The sequence below is a fragment of the Macaca nemestrina genome, chromosome 4 (genome assembly GCF_043159975.1).
Source record: "Macaca nemestrina isolate mMacNem1 chromosome 4, mMacNem.hap1, whole genome shotgun sequence".
NCBI classification, from domain to species: domain Eukaryota; kingdom Metazoa; phylum Chordata; class Mammalia; order Primates; family Cercopithecidae; genus Macaca; species Macaca nemestrina.
Window position 1 is genome coordinate 70,148,384 of NC_092128.1, and position 16,029 is coordinate 70,164,412.

The following is a 16,029-nucleotide window of genomic DNA, read 5'->3' on the forward strand; positions in this document are numbered from 1 at the left end:
CCTCTATGAAGAAGAGAAAAGATGGACAACAATGCTTTCCAAATATTCTTCCAGGTTCAAATTTCTATTAATAAGATATAAATTGGGAAATTTGTAAAGGCCATTTCACTTTCTTCCATAAAAATATAATGTTTGGTGAGTCCCTATAATATACAAAGTACTATGCTTCTATTTCACACAAAATTTAAAAGTTACAGCCAGAAAGCTAATAGAAGTGTAAACATCATGCAGAAAACATGGACAAACAAAAGCAAGTGGTAGGCTGGATGTGTTGGCTTATACCTGTAATCCCAGAGCTTTGGGAGGCCAAGGCAGGAGGATCTCCTGAGGCCAGGAGTAGGCTGCAGTGAGCCACAAGTGCCACAGCACTCCAGCCTCCAACGGTGACAGAGCAAGACCCTGTCTCTAAAAAAACAACAAAAAAAAGCAAGTGATATAGTGGATCTATATAATGGAGGTAAATTGAATGCTCTTGACTATTAATAAAAGTCACTTGTTTACAGAGGGCTTGTAATTTTATGAATTATGGTAGAGCAAATGTAAACATGATTTGGAAATCTTTAACAAAACTAATAATACTCTCACCTAATGCAGTTTGAAAAGTGTATAAACTCTATTTTGATCATAATGTTTCTAACATGGCAAACATGACAGTCAAGAGTCTGGCTCTTCTCCAAACACAGAGTCTGCTCTTTGGAAGTAATGTTAGGGAAAGCCAGTGCCTATTTTCATTCTTTTGCCTTTGTCTTTTCTATGGATGCCCTGTAGCCACACACACAATTCCACTCCTATTTCTGTCTAGTCTTAAGTTCCTCAGCCTATCTGCAAGCTTTTCAGATTTAACACATCATTCATGGCTTGAATCACCCAGACTCTTCTCTTGAGTCTCTAATTCTGGCAAACCTGGAATCTCTGGTATGTCTTGGGTACGTGGGCACTCCTGAGCTATAATGTTCTTTCTCCTCTTCTTCTCTTCCCCTAGTTGGCATGTCTGTGCATACAGTGTCTGCCTCAGTTGCCCCATCTGTAGTCTCATTTTCCTAACTAATAATAATGTCTCTCCTCCTGGGATCAACCAGGTCCTTCCAGGCCATTCCATAAAACAAGACATCAATACCATAGAGCTGAATACTGGACAAAATTGATCGGCACTATGCCTGGCCATCGAGCTTAAAAATCCACTCCTCTTCCTCCCAGCAGCAGTCCCAACTTATGTTTGGGATCTTCCCCCAATTTTAGTCTGGGTAGGCTAGGTGGACCTCCATCCTTGTTATAGTTTGGATCTGTGTCTCCACCAAATCTCCTGTTAAATTGTAATCTCCAGTGCTGGAGGTGGGGCCTGGTAAGAAGTGATGAAGCCATAGGGACAGGTTCTCATGAATAGTTTAGTACCATCCTCTTGGTACTGTTCTTGTGATAGTGGGTGAGTTCTTGTGAGATCTGGTTGTTTAAAAGTGTGTGGTACCTGCCATTTCTCTCTCTCCCTCCTGTTACAGCCATCTGAAGTACTGGCTCTTTGTTTGCCTTCTGCCATGATTTAAGTTCTCTGAGGTCTCCCCAGAAGCTGAGAAAATGCTGCCATGTTTCCTGCACAGCCTGTGGAACCATGAGCCAATTAAACCTCTTTTCTTTATAAATTACCCAGTCTCAGGTATTTATAGCAGTGTAAGAACAAAGTAATACAATCCTAAACCCTAGGGGATAAAATTTGGGACTCAAAATATTCTTATTCCCATAGTGATTGGTTCAGAAGTGGGAATGTGACCTTAAATTATCCCATCAGAGAAAATGTTAAGACTTCTCCTGGGAGTTCTGGAGTAGTTGCTCCCTCTTCTTTGGTTAAATTTGAACCTGGAAAGTTCAAAGGTAAGCTCAGCTTTAGGTGTGACTTATGTGGAAACTCATATGATGTACAAAATTAACCTTTGGTTAAATTTGTAACTAAGTAGTTTTGACCCTGACACTGCAGGTCACATAGCAAGTGAAGAAATGGAGGCCCTATATTCTAAACATAGAACTATATGCCTACATATGTGAAAATTATAAATTCAAGCATAATGTTAAAAACAACTGTTCTTTTCTCCTAGTGTATTGCGTGGACACAATACACTTTCGTAATGACCTGGAAGGTCAGGTTCAAGTTCTTAGAATCCTTAGATTTCAGCTCTGGAACATGGCTGGATGGAATAATCACATATTCTTCTCACACATTGTCCCATCTCCTTCTCACTCTTGCCTCAATTCTGCACAACAAGAGGACTCATAATCATTTGTGAAAGCCTAGCCTGGTCATTCAAATTCCGTCTACACCCTCTGCAAACAACTAACACCTGCTCCCAAAGGTATACACATTGACAGTTTGGCTCATCCTCAAAAGGATGAACTTGAGGAAGAGACCTACACCTACTCCAAGTCAAGAACTAGCTTGTAGATTCGGGGCAGGGAATCCTTGTGTCCATGATATCCAGAGTATGGTCTAAAAGGATGTGAGAAGGTTCCAGGAGCGTATGTCCCATTGGCCCCAGAGGCTGTTTTGTCCCATGGGGAGGGACTGACCTGGAGAAGAGCTCTCTATAATGCAGAGTCTAGGGGAGGGGCCTTTTTGCCTGGATTTAAAGATGTTACATAGCTTCAGGCAACCATCTCAATTGTGAGGTTAGAATCTATGTTAGAATAAATCCAAGATAATAGAGGACGACCAAGGCAAACCAAGAAATGGTGAGAACTGGGTTATGGTTACATCATATGAGTTTCCACATAAGCCACACCTAAAGCTGAGCTTACCCTTGAACTTTCCAGTTATATAAGCTAATTCATTTGGTTTTTGTTCAAGCCCATTTAGGGTAAGGCTTCTGTCATTTGCAGGCTGAAAGAATATGTCTGATAGGTTTCTCATGGTGTTGTGTGAATGACTCATGTCTGGGCTGCTCTGCTTCCTGAAACAGTGGGGTTGCCCTTAATCCCTGCAAGTGAGAGAGTTGTCCTAATTCCCTTCCCTATTCCCTGGTGTGGAGGAGGTTGTACGTCTGGTGCTAAGTCTATTCTTTGTCAGACCCATTTTGCCTAAGTATCAGTCTGCCTCATAGCTGCACCCTCCTAGTTTACAGGGTGAAGAAACTATCAACTGCCAAAAAATAAGCCACTTAGAAAAGTACAGTCATCCATAGGTATCCATGGAGAAACTGATTCCAGGACGCCCCTCAGATACCAAAATCCTCGGATACTCAAGACCTTGATATAAGATGATGTATTTCCACATGACCTACATATATCCGAAATATCCTCCCATATACTTTTTTTTTTCTTTTTTTGAGATGGAGTCTCACTCTGTCACCAGGTTGGAGTGCAGTGGCGTGATCTCGGTTCACTGCAACCTCTGCCTCCCAGGTTCAAGCAATTTTTCTGCCTCAGCCTCTCAAGTAGCTGGGACTACAGGTGTGTACCACCATACCCAGCTAATTTTTGTATTTTTAGTAGAGACGGGATTTCACCATGTTGGCCAGGATGGTCTCGATCTCTTGACCTCATGATCTGCCCGCCTTCGCTTCCCAAAGTGCTGGGATTATAGTGAGCCACCATGCTCAGCCCCTCCCATATACTTTAAACCATCTCTAGATTACCTATAATACCCAATACAATGTAGATGCTATATAAATAGTTGTTATTCTATATTGTTTTATAAATACATATTGTTTTTTATTATTGTATTGTAATTTTTTTTCCTAAATTTTTTTTTTTTTGAGACAGAGTCTCACACTGTCGCCTAGGCTGGAGTGCAGTGGCCTGATCTCAGCTCACTGCAACCTCGGCCTCCTGGCTTCAAGCGATTCTCCTGCCTCAGCAAGTAGCTGGGATTACAGGCACCTGCTACCATGCCCAGCTAATTTTTTGTATTTTTAGTATAGACGGGGTTTCACTATGTTGGCCAAGCTGGTCTCAAACTCCTGACCTCGTGATCCTCCCGCCTTGGCCTCCCAAAGTGCTGGGATTACAGGCATGAGAAACTGCGCCCGGCCCCAAATATTTTTTATCTGTGGCTGGTTGAATCCACAGACACCCAAGCATTCACAAAACCAACTGTAATGCTATGCTGAGCCGATTTAAAATATGCAACAATGGGATAAACCACAAAGAAAAGACTTCCACAACTCAGTGAATTCTATCATCTTGGAAGCATCAATTCTTTATCACCAGATTCTTCAGTAAAGGCAGTTCAAACATGGCTTTACTGTGAAGGAAATAGATATTCCTACTTTGAAAACTGGTTCTTATGTTCCTTTGCAGGTTGCCTTCAAAATTTAAGAAGATGTATATGTGTGTATAAACAATTTTGTTTCTTATTCCCCATCTTGAATGACTGCAGTTTTAGTGCCAGTTAATAAAGGTTCAGTTTTGAATTCTGGCCCCCTAGCAGAGACCCTAAAACCTAGAAATTAACTTCCTGAGGTCCATAGAACACTACTTTATAATAAAGGGGGAAACAAAATACATCACCAATTTCAATTGGTATATCACCATTTTCCCCATGAAATCATACCCTTATGAAATGTGTGGCTTTTTAATCAAAAAAGTGTTGAGGATGAAAATTATACATGTGGATTTTTCTTTTTTTTTTTTTTGAGATGGAGTCTCGCTCTGTCACCCAGGCTGGAGTGCAGTGGCATGATCTCGGCTCACTGCAAGCTCCACCTCCTGGGTTCACACCATTCTCCTGCCTCAGCCTCCTGAGTAGCTGGGACTACAGGCACCCGCCACAACGCCTGGCTAATTTTTTGTGTTTTTAGTGGACATGGGGTTTCACCGTGTTAGCCAGGATGGTCTCAATCTCCTGACCTCATGATCCGCCTGCCTCAGCCTCCCAAAGTGCTGGGATTACAGGCATGAGCCACCATGCCCAGCCTACATGTGGATTTTTTTTTTTTTTAAATGAAAATTATGGCCAGGCACAGTGGCTCACGCCTGTAATCCCAACACTTTTGGAGACTGAGTGGGGAGGATTGCTTGAGCTCAGGAGTTGGAGATCAACCTGAGCAACATAGCAAGACCTCATCAGTACAAAACATCAAAAAAATTAGCTGGGCCTAGTAGTGGCTGATGTCCCAGCTATTCAGTAGGCTGAGGTGGGAGGATCACTTGAGTGCAGGAAGTCGAGGCTGCAGTGAGCCCTGATTACACCACTGCACTCCAGCCTGGGTGACAGACTAAGACACTGTCTCAAAGATAAGTAAATACAATAAAATGAAATGAAAATCATAATATAAATGTTCAGAGTATTAGCCCAAGGAAGACATCTCCAGTTCTCTAATAAATGACTTCCCCAGCTCCTGTAGATGGTGAGTATGTCTGCTCTGTTTATACAACATGCCCTGACACCACTCCTTTTACCTTTGGCCACAGAGGGGAAGAGAGAAAGTGGGGGTGAGGGGACAGGAATAAAGCTGATGAACAAAGGAACAGAAATGAGAGATTAAGAGGACCCAGAAAGACACACACAAAGTAGGGGTGGTGGGCAAGGATGTTGACTGCTTTCCAGTTCCTGGTGCCAACCTCTCTCTTGAGGGCCACTGCCCATTGATTTGGAAAGAGACTCACCATGGCTTTTCAATAAATTATAGAGTTTTTTTTTTCTGTTTCCATTAAAATGGAAATTCTTAAGTAAAACACATACTTTCAAAAAGTTTATCTTCTAACTTGCGTACAGTCATGGATTTTTAGCTCACTAAACTTTAAAGAAAACCTTAAGAGTGACTCTTTTTGGTCTGGGCATATCCTGAAATTCTGTGATTACTGCCACTTGAGCAAGAATTTTCTCTTCTGCTACATAAGAAAGTTATATTTAAAGCAGTCATTTTACTAGCAGTCAATGTAAGTGGTGCAATTTGCAATGTTCTTGGGATTTTAAAGTACAGATTTCCCCTGAAATCCTCAGCAATAATTAGGTTTTGAATCAATTGCTGAAGTCCTTAATGACTCAAATCATCAGCACATTTGAAAATTTTGAACTTTACCTCTTGGTTTCAGTGGTCTCTATTTACTCTATATTTAAATGATTCTAGCAGGCATTGATGTTTGTCCTCAAGTAAAAGAAAAGAAATATTTTCTATCTGCCTGTTTTTTTCTAACCTTGATTAATTTTCCAGGTCAGTCTTTTTTTTTTATTAAAAAGAAATAACATCCATAAAAACCTCTCTGCCATTTATATATTTGTATTAGTTTGCTAGGGCTACCATAACAAAGGACCATGTACTGTAGTGATTTAAAACACAGAAATTTATTTTCTCACAATTCTGGAGGCTGAAAGCCTGAAAACAAGGTGTGATCAGGTTTGGTTTCTTGTGAAGCCTCTCTTCTTGGCTCGTAGATGGCCATCTTCTCCCTGTGTCTTCACCTGGTCTCCCCTCTGTGCCTGTCTGTGTCCAAATGTCCTCCTACAAGGACACCGGTCATACTGGATTAGGGCCCACCTTAGTGACCTCGTTTAACCTTAATTAGCTCTTTAAAGACTCTGTCTCCAAATACAGTCACATTTTGAGATACTGGGAGTTGGGACTTCAGCATATGAATTTTGAGGGGCCACAATGCAGCCCATAACAACATTCAAGCAATATTTTGAGTGCCTAATAGGAGCTGTTCTAAAGACTGAGAACAACTATGCAATAAAAAGGTCCTCTCACTCACCTTCATAAAGATTCAAATCTTGAAGAGTATATTTTATTTAGAATGCTGTTTAAGCCTCTGTGACAGAGACCACAGAGTAGAATAGGTGGAAGCTTCATTCCCACATGAGAGTCCCAAGGTAGACAGCCCAGGCCTGCAGGACAGCTGTGCCAGCCCACGACCGGCTTCCTTTCTGGGCCCAGGGTAGCTTCTCTGGCTCTCACCATCTCCTCCACATCACAACCAGCAGGAAGGAGGAAAGGAAAATGCCCGTTCCTTTTAAGGGCATGGCCTGGAAGTCCCACCTATTATTTCTGTTCACATCACTTTGGTCAAAAGAGAGTCATACACGTACAGCTGGCTGCCAGGAAGACTGAAAAATGTAGTATTTAGCTAAGTAGTCATGGGCCTAGATAAATCAAAATTTACTATAGATAAAAGGGCAAATGGATATTAGTGGACAATTAGTGGGGACAGAGACCATAACAGGCAATGTTTCTATTTGCTATATAGTAAGTGAGACAGAGTAGACTATTTTCAGAAGCACCATAGCTGGAGTAGAAAAAGCGATGGAAAAAGATGGAGATGTACAGAAAAATGGAAACCAGAGACCAGAGAGAGAGCAAGTAAGAAAGGAGCTGCCTTATTCCCTAAAGCTTTTTAGATCCTGATCCTAATCCCTCATGTTATGGCAGTACTTTTTTATTGCTTTTAAAAAATCTTAAATTGTTTATAAATTCAGATTTCAATTTCTTTTTAAAGTGACTTTTCTATTTACAATGCCCCCTTGCCTGCAAAGCAAGTACTTGGTTTCAACCAACAGTTCAGAAAACTGGGTCCTACTGCTTATTCTTATGGAAAAATAATTGCCATAATTGCAACTGGGAAAGAAGTCAGCTCCACAGTTGCTTAATAGTATACATTGATATTTTAACTGTGTAACCACAAAAGAAGGAATGTATGAAAAAAGGAAATGATGTGTAAAAGATGCTGAAAGTTATTAATAGGGTTTGCCAAACCTGTTAATCTCTTATATTTTTGTGTAAAATGTACTTTTAGAGAAATAGTGTTCATAGAAGAGGCTGTACACATATTAGAAATTGCTACCACAAGGACTGCACAGTTTTCTAGCAATAGGGTTTTCCTACATAGTGTAATAAATACATGCAAAGCATTCCAGTCAAAAGTATTGATCTACTAGTGGTTATGAAAGCCATAAAGCTGAGATAAACTCATAAAAGTTTAAAAGGGAGCTTTTCTAAAGACTGGAAATTCATTTATTTTATATATTTCCTAGATAAATTTCTAAATGATGGTTCATAAAATATTGTAGTTTTTTAAAAAAAGATATTCCAAAATTAGTTCACTCTGCAATCAATGAACCAGTGAAAATTCACCTGAAACTGCTACAAATTAGACTTACAAATGTTTGGACCACCCAACATTCATTCCCTCTTCTTAACAGTATCCCAATTTCCTTTGGGAAAGTACTTCTTCCGCTTGGAAATACTCTTGGTAAAATGGTGAATTCAGGTGCCTTCATTTCTGCTATGGATGAGAACGAGGCCTCTGGAGGCTCCTTCCACCAGAACCTTCCACTCAACAACCAGATGGAGCTAGAGGCCTCTGGAGGCTCCTTCCACCAGAACCTTCCACTCAACAACCAGATGGAGCTAGAGGGCTGGCACCTGGTGTAAGCTAGCTCAATTTAAAGTTCACTCCTGGGAATTTAAATCTTAAATAATGTGAAAAAGAACCTTACATCGGTAGCATTTACTCATTCCAGAACTGGTACTCTGCTTGTTGAGTATATGCCTAAGTCTCCAGAGATTTGCATAAATTCCACCAGTTCCTATATAATTCCATTTTCCTTAGATTCAGCAGATTTGGTTTCCATTGTTTTCAATCCTCAAGCCCTAACTGTTCCACCTTCTATCTACTCATTTATAAACTGACCAAATTACAACTAAAAATAAATAAGTAAAATAAACAACAAAACCGAACAACCTTACAACAGATTAAGAAATTTCGGCAGGAACTGCCAACAAGGAAAAAGATGGACAGGCTGGGCACGGTGGCTCACGCCTGTAATCCCAGCACTTTGGGAGGCCGAGGTGGGCGGATCATGAGGTCAGGAGATTGAGACCATCCTGGCTAACACGGTGAAACCCTGTCTCTACTAAAAATACAAAAAATTATCCAGGCGTGGTGGTGGGCACCTGTAGTCCCAGCTACTCAGGAGGCTGAGGCAGGAGAATGGCATGAACCCGGGAGGTGGAGCTTGCAGTGAGCCAAGATCGCGCCACTGCACGCCAGCCTGGATGACAGAGCGAGACTCTGTCTCAAAAAAAAAAAAAAAAAAAAAAAAAGACAAAAGATGGACAAAAAGGTGGAAGTCTGAATAAAGTTGCTACAAAGTTTTCTCGAATTTTTCAAAAATCTTAATAAATATGGTAATCATATGGTAATTGTTCCCAATAGAAAAGATAAAGGAAAATATCAAAAGTATCACAGGTCTGGGTGCAATGGCTCATGCCTGTAATCCCAGCATTTTGTGAGGCTGAGGCAGGCAGATTGCTTGAGGTCAGAAGTTTGAGACCAGCCTGGGCAACATAGCGAAACCCCGCCTCTACAAACAATACAAAAATTAGCAGTGTGTGGTAGCACACACCTGTAGTCCCAGCTACTTGGGTGGCTGAGGCAGGAGGATCACTTGGTCCTGGGATGTGGAGGTTGCAGTGAGCTGAGATTGCACCATTGCACTCCAGCCTGGGCAACAGAAGGAGAACCTTTCTTAAAACAAAAACCAAAAAATGTATCATACACACAAAAAAGTTCAGCTTCATTAGTAATAAAATAAATATAAATTAAAACTTGATATAAACTTTTCCACCATAAAATTGAAAGTGGTTTACAATGTAAATACTGTTGAGAGGGTATATTGTAATCTGGCAATATGTGATAAGAACCATCAAAATACTCATATTGATGTATTAGTCAGAAAACAAGGACTACTATAAAGATTATAGAATAAAAGATGAGTTGTATGAATAGACCTTACACAATTGTGGGAAAAGCTGGGGAAGTGAAAGCCTAGATAAGGGCAAGTTTGAGAATCAGAAAAAGAATCATTAACCAATCCTCAGCAACTGGGGTGGGAGGAGAACCAGTGTTTAAGGAAACAATCTGAGATACTGGCATGGACAGTGAGGGGATTTGTAGGGGGTCTTTGGGAATCCATTGCCTCTGGAGATCTGCAGCCAGGCATCTGGTGGCAGGTCTGGGGCCACTGTCCATCAGCAGGGCCAGGAATAGGAAGAAGGGCTAGCCACCAAGAGAAGAGCAAGGATTACCCGGAACTTTTCGTGTACTCACAACAAAGACCTTCAAAGAGAAAAGGAAGCCACTGCCTAACTTCCACTGTTCAAACCACACATGAGTTCCTCCTTTGGCCAACTCTGCCTCCTAGCCTGTAGGGAAAGAAATTCTGGGAAATTCCAGACCCAACCAAACTGACAATAGTACAATCCAGTACTCATATATTTTTGACCCTGTTGCTCCATTCCACGTCTAGGAATGGATTATAATGAGGCGGGAAATGTCATCAAATATTAAATAAAATACAACTATGGCTGTCATAGTTAAAACAGGCAAGGGTCAGGCACGGTGGCTCATGCCTGTAATCCCAGCACTTTGGGAGGCTGAGGTGGGTGGATCACCTGAGGTCAGGAGTTCGAGACCAGCCTGGCCAACATGGTGAAACCTTGCCTCTACTAAAAATCAGCCAGGCATAGTGGTGCGTGCCTGCAATCCCAGCTACTCAGGAGGTTGAGGCAGGAGAATCGCTTGAACCTGGGAGGCAGAGGATGCAGTAAGCCAAGATCGCACCACTGCACTCCAGCCTGGGCAACCAGAGCAAAACAACAACAACAAAAAACAAAACAAAACAAAACAAAACAAAAAACCACGCTAAAGTGGAAATAAGTTGATAGCTCCACAACAGGGGAAAGGTGAAACAGGCTAGGGTAAGACACAAACAAGACTTTTCCTCTTACCTGAATAAGAAGAGAGAGAAAAAAATGAAGACTTTTTGCATGTTCATTAAAAAAATTACTTTGAATGACTTTTAATGATATGGTTATGTCTTCATAATATAGAATATAAAAAGGGTAAGTATACACAAAATTCTACCTACATTAGAATTACAATTTTGCAAACATAGTCATAGATTTTGTTTTCTTTTTACATTTCCTTACACTTTTTACACTTCTTCCATTCCCAAAGTCATCATTTAAAAACCCGAATCTTTTAAAAATGTGCATCCTTTGGCTAAAATCCCAACGAGGCTTTTCACTGCACCTAGAATAAAGTGCAAATCCTTCCCACTGTCTGCAAGGCCCCTCATGGTCCTGCCTGTGTTGGCTGCTCTAACTGCATCTCAGATAGCTCTTTGCTTGGCTCATTGAGCTCCAGCCCCACTGGACTTTGGTAGGTTCCTAGCATAGGCTAAGGTCTCTCCTATTGTAAGGATTTGGCAGTCATTGTTAGTCAGTTGAGATGCTGTTCCCCAGATCTCTTTTTTCAGATCTGAGTTCAAGCGTTACCTCCTCAAAGAGATCTTTCTCTGAAGACCCCATCTAATGTGTCTCTGTTCCCCACCCCACCCAGCAGTCTTTCTCCCTCTTATTGCCCTGTTCATCTTGTCTTCATTAACTAAAATTATGCTTTCCCTTAGCAATGGCCCTCACTAGGAAGTAGGGTCCACTACTCAGAGGAGGGACCTTATCTGTCTTATTTATTATTGTACCCCTGTGACTCCAAGAAAGTCACCAAAGCTCTCTATGCTGCTGAATGAATGGATTAATGGATGAATTAATTTTTTTGAATTTTTTACAATGAAAAAGTTTCCTTTTATAAGGAAAAAATATTTGGAAGGGATATGTTGCTTGAAGGGCAATCTTGTGTCAGGAGGGATTTTCACATGTTATGTAACTTAAGCTTTCTTGGTTGTCTTATCTAGTGATTATCCAGGCCTATTTTTGCTGCTCTGTTCCTCTTGCAAGATCTAGCTAGCAGTCTCCCTTCTACAGAAGGGTAAGGAATTAAACGTTTGTAAAAGCATGGGAATCTGGAAAGCATTCTCCCCTACGGTATGAATCATGTAATTCATAACAGTTAGTAGGCAAAGTGAGTTTTGCCCACAAATCATGATGACACTGTAAAATTTCCAGAGATCATGAATTCAAACCCTATTTTATGACCACACCTGCCTCCCTTTCTAGCTCAGCGCACCAGGCACTCTTAACACCTCTGGTCTGCGACCCCAGTCCCCCCATTGACAATTCTGTTCTCTTCACGTTGCTTGGCTTCTCCTGCTTTCATGTCATTCTATTATGGCCAATGCGTCAGCTGCTCTTCCTCGTTAATCCTAAACTCCTAAAGTTACTTATTTCTCTGTCCTTCAGAACCTCCTCTCTGAGAAAAATCTCAGCTAAGGAGAAATGCAACTGCCTATCTTCTCCACGTCTGTGCCTTGGTTTTGAGCTGTCTTGGGAGCAGCAAAATTATATCTGCTTTTGCTTTAGAAGAACTTATAATGTTCCAATCTTTGGATGCCCTTAAAATAGGCAAGTCTCAGTGAAGTCAGGTTACAGTGCCTGAATAGCTTTACCCTCCTGATCCAACAGCACATACACACAAGGATGGAAGATAGTACTGGATATGTGAGTACTTGTTAAGCCCCTCCCTTCACTGCAGTGGGCAAGTGGTCGTCCAGGCAGTGATTAGCTCACTTGGTGGACAGCCAACAACAAAACAGTACCACCTACCCACTGTACTAGCTAGGTCTCCCTCCAGTCTGGGGAAGCTGTCTCATTCTTTTGGGGGTAGGGAGAAATTTTATGTACAGGAAATAAAAGCATCAAAGTGGAGTTTTCATTAGGTTTTAGTCAGAAGGTAGAATAAACAGGTGGACCTATTTCTGAAAATTTTATTTTGGGAATTTTCATACGATAATCTTTTCCACAATAACCAATGAAAAACTTCTAGTGCTTTCCTGTGGTTGATGGGTTTTATTTCTTTGGCAAACATGAACTCTAGTGAGGGCAGCTAAATAGAAAACTTTATGCAAGGAACTTAGCATCCTGGCCTATTTTGTGCTAACCTAATTTTCTGTGAACTTTGTAGCAAATGAAGCTCTCTGTGTGACAGGTTCCTTTTTTAGATTCCAAAACCAGCAGCTACGTTGTTAAATTTTATGGTTCCATGAATTTTGGAATCAGCCTCAGCAATTTTTCATGCTTTCCATGCCCCCCTAAGGGAAAGTGGGCAGCCATTAGAAAGTAGCCATGGAAAACTTCCTTTTACCCATTAACTAAGTGCTTCTGGAGAAAAAAAATCACCCTGTGGAGCAGATTTCTTTCACTACAAACTTATGGATACTCATTTCACCTGGGCCCACAACACTCCCTGTCAGTCATCCTCTGTTTCCCAACTCACCTCTTTCTCTTCTCAACAATAATTTTTCAAACCTTCTCTATTATTTTCACACCCCTTGCCACTTTTCCACTATCAAAACTCCAGTTACTTCAATTCTCTATTCACTCTTAGAAAGACTGTCTTTGCATAAAAAATAGAAGCCATCTGAGGCCGGGCGCAGTGGCTCAAGCCTGTAATCCCAGCACTTTGGGAGGCCGAGACGGGCGGATCACAAGGTCAAGAGATCAAGACCATCCTGGCTAACACGGTGAAACCCCGTCTCTACTAAAAAATACAAAAAAACTAGCCAGGCGAGGTGGCGGGCGCCTGTAGTCCCAGCTACTCCGGAGGCTGAGGCAGGAGAATGGCGTAAACCCGGGAGGCGGAGCTTGCAGTGAGCTGAGATCCGGCCACTGCACTCCAGCCTGGGTGACAGAGCGAGACTCCGTCTCAAAAAAAAAAAAAAAAGAAAGAAAAAAAAGAAAAGAAAATAGAAGCCATCTGAAAGGTATTCCTTCCATTCCTACCACAATGACACACAGCTACTCTAATCCAGACCCAACTCTTCCCCCTTTCTTTCTATTACCATAGAGGTCTCCCTGTTCTGTTTAAAGCTTACCTCTCTGTGGTAGGCACCTGGAAGATGATGGTTCCCAGCGTTCCCCACTTCTTAGTTCTTCATGCCCTTGTGTAATCCCCTCCTCTTGAAGAAGGTTGGACATGGTGACTTGCTCTTAATAAATAGAATACAGAAAAGTGATAGAATGTCACTTCCAAAGTTAGGTTACCAAAAGATTGTGACTCCTGTCTTGGGCATCCTCTAGGTCTCTCTCACTCTCTCATGCACCCTGGAAGAAGCTAGCTCTATTGTGAGTTGTCCTATAGAGAGTTTCGTGTGCCACGGGAGGCATCTGGCTGACAGCCAGCAAGGAACTACCCAACAGTCTGTGAGGCATTGAATGCTGACAACAACCATGTGAGCAACCTCAGAGGCAGGTCCTCCCACTATGTGAGTCTGGACAGATTAGACCACAACCCAAGCAAGTAGCCTGATGGCAACCTCTTGAGAGCCCTTGAGCCAGATGCACCCAGTGAAACTAAACCCTGGTTTCTAACCCATGAGAACTGTTGAGAATAATAAATGTTTGCTGTTTCATGCAGCTACATTTTTGTGTAATTTCTAGCAATACATAAATAATACAACCTTCATCTATCCTCTGTATCCTTCTCACCTGCTTCTCTCTTTCCCACATCTTCAAATCTTCTCTGTACCCATTCCTTCTAATTAGTAGTTAAACATGGGGGTCAGGGGCAATCTATCTAAAAGAAGGAAATCTTCAATTCTAATTCCTCTTTTAGCTACTGCTACTTTTCTCCCCACCTCTTTAGAGCCAAACTTAAGTTATCCACATTTACTGTCTCCATTTCCCTTCCATTAGAATGACCTATAGGGCTTGTTAAGCCACAGATTTCTGGGCTTCTCCTTCAGAGTTTTTAATACAGAATTTTTCAAGTGAGGTCTGAGAATTTGCATTCCAAACCATGGCCTGAGAATTTGCATTCTAACCTGTTTCCAGATGGTACTGGCTCTGCTGGTCTGTTGATCACACTTTGAGAATTGCTGCTCTACACTTGTTAGAAATGTAGCCTCTCAGGTCTCATATGAGTTCTACCAAATTAGAATCTACATTTTAACAAAATCATCAGGTTATTTGGATGAACACTAGAGTTCGAGAAGCACTCAGATGGCCTTATGTGTCATTCAATTCCAAATTCATTCCATGAAAACAGCTTTTATGCTATAGCTGTCATTCACCTTTTACCTTTCAAACTGGTTTAAAACAAAAGAGCTAAATCATGTATGTGCCCCTACTCTTTGTCTCATCAACTGATCCTTCTCTGGATTGGAATTTTCTTCTTGAATACACATAAAGTCTAACAACAAATACACGGTGCTTTAGATAAGACAAACTACAATGCTACATCTAAACTAAAAGTGGTTTGTATTCTGCCTGCCAAGTTTTTCAATTTGTTCTTTAGGCTTTTCATAGGGTGCCTTTTTGAGGTTATTGCCCCCTACCTTTTCAATTTTACTCCAAGCTGAAACACAGCCTCTCATTTTCCTAAAGCAGGACCTGGTTATAACTTTACCAAAGACTTGGGGTTCATGGAATGGAAACACATGCAAAAAAAGCAGCCAGTGGATACGAGTGCTTCACGGGTTCATAAGCCACACTTTTCCCAAGGATGTTCGGACCTCTCTATTTCTTGATGTGTTGCTAAGATGCAGCTTACCTGCCTTGCTCTTGACCTCTGCCTTCTACCTCGTGTTGTGCCTTCTTCCAAACTCCTGCCTACCCAGAACACAAACCCCTATCTCATCTGAGTACCAGACTGGGAAAAATCTAGTTTTCCCTCCTTGCCCCAGTCTGAAGCCTACCCCAGCCAACAATGTATCATCATTTGCAGTTTAATTCCTTGGAGTCCTTAAAACACTCCAATCTACAAGAGATTTTGGCTTTATCTTTGTATAGTTTAAAAAGTTCACTAGGCTGGGCGCAGTGGCTTATGCCTGTAATCCCAGCACTTTGGGAGACTGAAGCGGACAGCTAATGAAGTCAGGAGTTCGAGACCAGCCTGGCCAACATGGTGAAACCCCGTCTCTACTAAAAATACAAAAAATTAGCTGGGCATGGTGGTGCGTGCCTGTAAACCCAGCTACTCAGGAAGCTGAGGCAGAAGAATCGCTTGAACCCGGGAGGCAGAGGTTGCAGTGAGTCAAGATTGCACCATTGTGCTGCAGCCTGGGTGACAGAGCAAGACTCTGTCTCGAAAAAAAAAAAAAAAAAAAAAGAGTTCACTAAAAGTTTCCAGTTACCACCCTTTCACCCCTCA

The 16,029-nt window shown here is 41.6% G+C and overlaps 1 long non-coding RNA gene across 1 annotated transcript in view; it reads right to left on the reverse strand.

Moving 5' to 3' along the window:
- Nucleotides 1-42: 42 nt before the first annotated feature.
- LOC105475480 (uncharacterized) overlaps nucleotides 43-16,029 on the reverse strand; it is a 45,947-nt gene continuing 29,960 nt past the window's right edge. The window contains exons 3-4 of the long non-coding RNA XR_983376.2: nucleotides 13,754-13,867; nucleotides 43-405 (exon numbers count right to left, since the gene is read on the reverse strand). This is a non-coding gene — a long non-coding RNA (uncharacterized lncRNA). The remainder of the gene's footprint in view (nucleotides 406-13,753; nucleotides 13,868-16,029) is intronic.